Consider the following 8,861-nt stretch of genomic DNA (forward strand, 5'->3'; position numbering starts at 1 on the left):
TGTGTCTCTTAATGGTTTGAACATGATTTTGGACACTCATCCTTTGCTGTTTTGACTTTTTCATTCTCTTTTGACCCTAGGCTTGTCCTAGTGGTCCTGTTACTCACTTTTGAGCTTGTGTTTTCAGGTTGACCAACAAATGACCAATGAGACTAATTCTTTTTGATTGGGCTTGCCTAAATACCATGACTAACTTGTTTGTTTTGTAGGTAGCTTGGCTCACATGCCTTAAGCTTTGTGCCTTGCACATTCACTTGCTTGTGTTGACTGGTTGATGTCTGTTTCTTTTTTACTTTGTTTGAAGTTGCATACTAACATCTGCTTGACTGTTTCAGGTGCTTTTAGTTGCTTAGTTCCTTGTGAACTTTTTGCTTTGCTTTGCTTGCATAAGCAATTTGCATTGAGGTATGTCTCCTTTTCTTCATGTAGTCTGGAAGACCTGGCCTGTTATTTGGCCAGGCAACTGTCTGAAGCCCTCCTTAAGAGGCAATGTTTGTGGATGTTTAATTTTGTCCTTGCATAGAGTCAAAGTCCTCCTAAGTGAAGAGGCAATTGGTGGAAGGTAGGGATATGCAATCTATCCCCCACTATTCAGTGTGTCATCTGCTTTGCTCACACCACTGTGTTGATGCATTGCAGATACAAACCCAAGATCTTGTACAATTGTACAGTTGAGTCAGTCTTAAATGTGTAGAAGGGTTCCCACTTTTTGGACCCACACATTCTTGTCTTGAGCCCTCCCAGGCCAGGGATAAGAGCTGTGAAGTCTTACCTTCACTCACCTTTCATCTGCTTCACCTTAGCCCCTCAATGGCAAGGTTAATAGCACATTCACCCAGTTCCAGAGGTTTGTTTGTTGAGGTTGATATGACCCCTCGACTAAAACCTAACCCTTGTTTGAGCCACTTGCTTGTGTATAGCGTGTGCTATCTGTGCTTGTAGGTTTGTTTGACTTGCTTCCTGTGCAAGTTAGGTTTGTTTGACTTGCTTCCTGTGCAAGTTAGGATTGTTTAGACTTGCTTCCTGTGCAAGTTAGGTTTTGCTTGGCTTGCTTCCTGTGCAAGTTAAGTGTGTGTGTGGCTTGCTTCCTGCGCAAGTCATGTCTAGGATAGGCTGGCTCCCTGTGCCAGTTAGCTAGAAACCTTAACTTAGGGATGATTTTGCATGATAACATCTAGGCTCGAGTCGTAGTCTCCCTAGTTGTGTCTCCCTCTGTTATCTGGTTAGGCTAGGTCCTTTATCCCTCTGTAGGGGAACTACATCGCCCTGATCTTCATACCAGATGAAGTATGTAGGCAGGAGATTGAGCTGATCTCTCCGGGCGCCCTTTTTCTTTTTTGTGTGTGTTGTTTGACAGTTGCTAGGCTCGAGTGCCTGACTCCTTAGCAATTTGTTGTCTGTCTGTTTGAGTGTGTGCTTGACAGTTATAGGCTCGAGTCCCCGACTCCCTATTAACTTGTTGTGTTGTTGTGTGCTTGGAAGCTGATGTAAGTCCATCGAGTGGCATTTGGGTTCCAGTGTGGGTTTGTCGGTTCGGATGCTGATGTAAGTCCAGTGATTGGCATTCAGGCTCCACGTTTGCCTCTCTGTGTGTGTTTTGGTTCGGATGCTGATGTAAGTCCAGTGATTGGCATTCAGGCTCCACGTTTGCCTTTGCCTGTGTTTGTTTGTGTGTGTGTCAGCCGAGCTACGAATGCTCTGATTCTTCTCTCGTCCGAGAAGATACGTATGCATAGGATGCGATATCCTAGCGAGCATGTGTCGTTTCCCCAGTCCGAACTACTTCGACTCTGATGTCTATGCCTGATAGACTAAGTAGGCCCAGGATGCGACATCCTGCCGAGTCAGTTTCAGACAGTTTCTTGTGTCTCTTTCAGCCAGTGTGTGTGTGTTTGAGCAGTGTTTAGCAACCATTTATTCCTTCCTTTTGCGCGTGGATCCCGTAGAGTACTACGGATGCGTAGGGGTGCTAATACCTTCCCTTCGCATAACCGACTCCCGAACCCATTCTCTTTGGTCGCGAGACCATGTCTTTTTCCAGGTTTACTCTGAGCGTTTCCTTTCCCTCTTTTGGGATAAATAACGCACGGTGGCGGCTCTGTTGTTCTTGTTTTCCCGCCGGTTTTTCGCGTGATGCGACACATGGGCAGCCCTGTCAACCTTTTGTGCAAGGACAACCCCAACAGCATAATTAGACGCATCACACATAATCTCAAAAGGGAGGGTCCAGTCCGGTGGCTAGATTATGGGAGCGAAGGTCAATGCTTTCTTCAAGAAGTCAAATGCTTGTTTGCATTTGTCATCAAAGTTGAAAGTGACATCATTCTTCAACAAGTTTGACAGCGGAAGAGCTATCTTGCTGAAATCCTTGATGAAACGCCTGTAAAAACCTGCATGACCAAGAAAAGAACGAATCTCGCGAATGCAAGAAGGGTAAGGCACTATAGAAATCACATCTATTTTAGCAGGGTCAACAAAAATTCATTTTTCTGAAATTATGTGACCCAATACAACTCCCTGATCAACCATAAAGTGGCATTTTTCATAATTTAAAACGAGATCAGTTTCGATGCATCTTTCTAAAATCAAGCTTAAACTGCTCAAGCATGCATCAAAAGAGGAACCATAGACAGTGAAATCGTCCATAAAGACTTCCATGCAATTTTCAATGAAATTAGAAAAAATGTTAATCATGCATCGTTGGAAAGTGCCAGGAGCATTGCAAAGACTAAAAGGCATCCTCCTGTAAGCAAAAGTACCGAAGGGACAAGTAAAAGTGGTATTCTCTTAATCTTCCGGTGCAATATGAATCTGAAAGTAACCTGAAAAACCATCAAGAAAATAGTAATGTGATTTACCAGCAAGTCGTTCAAGCATTTGGTCAATGAACAGTAAAGGAAAGTGGTTCTTTCTCGTAGCCTGGTTCAATCTCCTGTAATCAATACAAACTCTCCAGCTGTTCTGAACTCTAGTGGGAAAAAGTTCATTCTTTTCATTTTTTACCACTGTGAGTCCTGATTTCTTAGGTACAACCTGCACTAAGCTTACCCATTTACTGTCAGAGATAGGATAAATGACACCTGCTTGCAAGAGTTTGGTTACCTCCTTCTTCACAACATCAAGAATCAAAGGATTAAGCCTCCTTTGGGGCTGCCTTACTGTTTTCGCTCTGTCCTCAAGTAATATCCTATGCATGCACATCGACGGACTAATACCTGGGAGGTCAGCTAATGTCCACCTGATTGCCTTCTTGTGCTTCTTTAAAACCTACAAAAGCTTGTCTTCCTGATCAAAATCAAGGTTAGAAGAAATAATAACAGGGAGTTTTTCATTAGTCTCCAAATAAGCGTATTTCAGGTTTTCAGGGAGTTGTTTCAGCTCTAAAGACGGAGGTTGCTCGATGGATGGAATGCTTGGGGCAGCCGGGATGTCAAGAGCATCAACTGCAAAAACAGCTTCATCGACAACAACTTCACATGTAGGAAATGTATCAGGCTGTAAGGCATCATCAATCTCAGCATACATAACACAAAGGTTAGTGTCAGTACAATCAACACATGAGTAAATATCATCAAAACCAGATAAAGATGAAAAATCAAGTGAAAATAAATCAGAACAAGTCTCCTCAACCATCTCAGATATCAATTCCATATGAAAAACGGAATTCTCTTCCAAGGGGTGTTTCATGGCATCGAAAATGTTAAATTTTGCGACAATGTCACCAAATTCCATGGACATGGTTCCATCGTCAACATCAATTTTTGTCTTTGCCGTTTTCATGAACGGTCTGCCTAAAATGATGGGAGCTCTGCTTGTCTTAGTCTCTCCTTCCATGTCCAGAATGTAAAAATCTGCAGGAAAATTTAAATCGTTAACTTGGACAAGGACATCTTCCACTACGCCAGTCGAGCGTGCATTGCTCCTGTTCGCCAGTTGGAAGATCAAACCTGTATGCTGCAAAGGACCAAGATTAAGGTTATTATAAATAGAAGTAGGCATAACATTAATGCCCGCTCCAAAATCAAGCATGCAATTCTCGAATTTACTATCCCCGATAGTACAAGGGACAGTAAAAGTTCCCGGATCCTTCTGCTTTTGTGGCAAGAGCTGAGTGATGGCTGAAACATTTTTCTCACCTGTAACTTTTTCAGATGAAGGCTTGGGCTGAATAAAAGCAGAAATATTTCTTCCCAAGTTAACTCTCTCACTTCCTTTAATCCTCCTCTTATTTGTACACAAATCCTTCAAAAACTTTGCATACTTAGGAACCTGTTTAATTACATCAAGAAGCAGAATATTTACCGCAACTTTTCTAAAAACATCCAATATCTCTCTTTCCTTGTCTCCCTCCTCAATTATTTTATTTTTCAGAACTCTATGTGGGAAGGGGACTGGTGGCACATACTCCTTTTCTTTAATTTTTTCAGATGAAACAGGTTCAGATGTTACCTCGATAATTTTTTTATTTTTTTCAGGGGCTGTTTCTGTAACCTTTCTAGATCTCAACGAAATTGCACTCACATTAGCATTAAAATCCTTTGGATTGACAACTGTTTGGGCTGGAAGCTGGTTCGACACTTGGGCTTGCATGTTATTTATTTGAGTAGCAAGTTGTCCCATTTGCATGTTCAAGGTCTGAATGCTAGAATCGGTCCTTTGTTGGAATTGGAGATTTTTGGCGGCCATTTGTTTGACAAGATATTCTAAGGATAGTCCGGAAGGTGCAGGGGCAGCCACTTGAGGTGGGTTCTGTTGTGGATTTCCATATCGAAGGTTGGGATGATTCCTCCAATTGGGATGGTATTTGTTGGTGGACAGGTCAAGAGTATTATTGTACCTGTTTTAATTGTAAAGGTTGGTTGCATAAGCTTGAGGCAGCTCAGTAATGGACTCGTCTCTCAGAATAGGACAAGTATCGGTCGGGTGCTCATGAGAAGTACAAATACCATACACTGTTGTTGTTTAGGTTTTACTACTGTCAGCTGTTTGACTAAGGAAGTGAGCTCGTCAATTCTGGTCTCTAAAGCTTTGCTGGAAGAAACTTGAATTTGATTCACGCCTTTGCTTTGCACATAATTGTCTCTAGTAGTGAACTGTTGGGAATTAAGGGACATATTTTCGATAAGGTCTTTGGCAGCAGCTGAAGTCTTATCAACGAGTGCTCCACCACTAGCAGCATCAAGAATGTTCCTATCCATCGGTATCCAACCCTCATAAAAGTACTGGATGAGTAGTTGCTCGGTGATCTAGTGCTGAGGGCAGCTGGATACCAAGTGTTTGAATCTCTCCCAATACTCGTTCAATGACTCATTACTCTGTCTAATACCACAAATCTCCTTTCTTATCGAGGCAGCTCTTAAGGCAGGAAAATATCTCTCTAAGAACACTTTTTTCAGGGCATTCCAGCTTGCAATTGAATTTGGCTCGAGATAATATATCAAATCCTTTGTTGCACCCTGCAATGAAAAAGGAAAAGCTCAAAGTTTGATGTGATCTTCAGTGATCCCTTCAGGTTTCAATGGTGTAGAACACACCACCTGGAATTCTTTCAAATGTTTGTGCGGATCCTCACCTGCAAGACCACTAAACTTGGACAACAAGTGTATTAAACCCGATTTTAATTCAAAAGGAACAGCAACAGAATCATATTCAATACACAAGCCATTATAATTCACATCAGGTGCAGCCAATTGTCTTAAGGTTCTATTGTCATCCATTTCAAAAACAAGTTCAGAATCAGAAGCAAACAAGTTATGCAAATAGTCGGACTCAGAATCGGACTCAATTTTGGGTGATGAACTAGCCTGGACTGCTCTACGTTGTGTGTGCAAAGTTCTCTCTACTTCAGGATCAAAAGTAACAAGTTCAGAACAGTGAGACCTAGTGGCCAGGACTAATGCACAACAATATTCAAAATGCCGACAATGTCCCTAAAAGTCAAAAACAAACACAAAGAAGGGAATTGATCAAAATAAATTCAGAAAAATAAAGTGACACCGAATTTAATCTAATGACTTAAAAATATAATTCTGAGAATTTTTTCGATTTTTTTCGACTTTATGAAAACAGTAAAAAATTCATCAAAAATAGAAAAAAGAGGAATTTGGGAAATTGAAAGCAAAGTTTTGTAACTACTTCGTAGTAAGGGACAAATGATTAGAGAATTTCTTTACACAAGATTGTCGGAACAAATTTTCAATCGGACGCAATTTTCCCAAATACCGATTTTTTTCACTTTTTGGACTCTAAAACACGAGTTGGGCATAATCGTGAGGAAACTAGGACCTAGACACGTAGACACTAAACCTATGACTCTAAAAATGATTAATATAATCAAGAGTTCCCGACAACAGCGTCAATTTGATCTGCTGTCGCGCGCGGGTCAAAACGAGTGTTTTTCAAAAACGTAGTACGACGACAATTTTAACTCGGATATCGTTCTCTCAAGGATTCTTGATTATTATTATCCAAAGGTAAATCGAATTAAGGGGGGGGTTGTTTAGTTTTGTGTTCGATTAAGAAAAAGTGATTATTAAAAGCAATTCTTGAAATAAGTTGTTATGAAATAAGTGATTATAAAATAATTCAATCTACCGATTCAGTTCATACTATCATCGATTAATATAATTTTAATACCTTAAACGTATTGCCTATTCCTATTTGGATACAAACTCAATGACAAGAGCGATGAAGTTTGTGAGATGTATGATCCTATTGGCCGAATTAAGCAAACGGGATAAGTTTTCATGGATTAAGCAAACATGATTGATCAGACACAAAAACGAATTAAGCAAACGTGACGTGCCTATGTTAGGATCATACAATCAACCAAATTAAATCAATATATTTCATGCAATCGAATTAAGCATACAAGAACATGAAATATCATTGAAAGGAATTAAACTAAAATTAACATTATAATAATCTCAAGTTTTGGAACGTGAATTACGGCAGATCGAATCAGAGGGATTAGTCCTCCATGGAATTCGTACAAACTTTCAAATTTTCGTGAATAGTGACCCCCTCTACTGTTTTCGGCTGCTTAGGTTATAGGAAAAGTAGAATAAACCTAATTTGGTCAAAATATAACCCAGGCCCAAACTAAATAACCCAACACAAAATATAAATCTAGTGCTGAAGGCTTCAACGGATTTTTCAATCATGCTACAGTCCGAATTAGCTTCTTACTTTTTCATAAAAGTTGTAGCTCTTTCTCTTAGCTTTTCAACGACTGGTAGCACGCCTCGATCTGATACTCCTAGCTCCAGTCATGAATTTATTTGTGCAGACTGCTAATGCTGAAAATAAACTGCGAAAAACAAATAAGTGTAAAAATAAGATAAATTATAAAAACACATTAAAAGGGAAAAATAATCAAACTAAAACATGGAAATGCATAAGTATAAATATAGAAGAATGTGCATCAAAATGCACTAATCACTTCTACCAACCTACAATGGTATGTTTCTCACCCTTGTATCATTCTATGTGTTTTGTGCTAGAGTTATGCATTAGTTTTCTTATTTCTTCCATATCTCATTAATTTATCTCTAGCATATGTATTTGATTATTTTTACTTGCATTTAAGTCTTTTAAATTTGTATTTCTAATTATGTGCACTAGAATGTTTGATTATTTATTCATGCATTATTTATGATTATTAATGCATACCTTGATTTACAAGTTTGATCACTTAATTGTTAGTTGTTGAACGTTTGTGTTGCATGTCTATTTGCATTATATTGCTTGTGACATGTTTATCTTCATTCATATGTGACCATAATTGTTGTATTTACTTTTTAGTTGTTTAGGTATTATGTTCTTTGAAATTATATATTTGTAGTTGTTTTTACTTGGTTTTAGAAGCATTTCAAACTATCTATTTTTGATATTGTTAAAGGGGGAGAAATTGTAACGAGTCTAGAATTGTTGTATGTGTTTTTATGATGTGAGTTGTTTGCGTGCAATGTTTCAGGGGGAGTTACATGTGTACTTAAAGATCGACTCAATTCCAAGTGGAAGCTTTCCAAGCATCAAAAAGAGAGATATTGTAGTTGCATGTCTCTACTATTTGATTATATTGATGGTTGTATTATCATTTTCATCTGTATTTTTATTTTAATTCGTTGGCTTTTCCTTCATGATTGCATTTCTCATGTTTTGCATGCATAAAACTTTGGTTAGATTTGATCTTGATCTAAATGCTCTTTAACCAATAACATATGATAGTGAAATGAAATCACCTTATGTTTTTGGAAAAAAATTGATTCAAGGTAAAATCTCAAAAAGCTTTTGAAAACTTGAAATTTTGAGATTTTACAAAATTTATTTGAATCAGACAATTTTACACTAAATGTTTTATTCTTATCAAATTGGATAGTAACTCAACTCAGCAATTTGATCATGATCAAACTTTTCACTTAATCCTGATCATTTTTCTTGGAACAAATTTTGTATGATTTGATTCGAATCAAAATTGTACATGATTCAAATCAATTTCATTTTTCAAAAATCATGTTTGATATGTTTATGTTGATTCAAATCAGACTTTCAACATGATCTGCATCACATTTTTTTCTGATTCAAATCAAAAGGCTTATGATTCGAATCACGTATTCTGTAATCTGAATCAACTATCATATTTTTCAAAAAATGGGTATTTCTTTCATTTCACCTTATTTTTTCTCATTTGATTCAAATCATATTTTTCTTGATTTAAATCTAACTACATTTTTTCAACCATTTTGTGTGCTTCATCTCAAGCACGTATAAATCATTTTCTATCATCATTCAAACCTAACAAAATTTTGTTAAGACTTTTTAGTGTATTTTGTGTGAAAATAAATTTCCTCAATTTTAAG

This window comes from Lathyrus oleraceus, chromosome 6 (genome assembly GCF_024323335.1).
Source record: "Lathyrus oleraceus cultivar Zhongwan6 chromosome 6, CAAS_Psat_ZW6_1.0, whole genome shotgun sequence".
NCBI classification, from domain to species: Eukaryota; Viridiplantae; Streptophyta; class Magnoliopsida; order Fabales; family Fabaceae; genus Lathyrus; species Lathyrus oleraceus.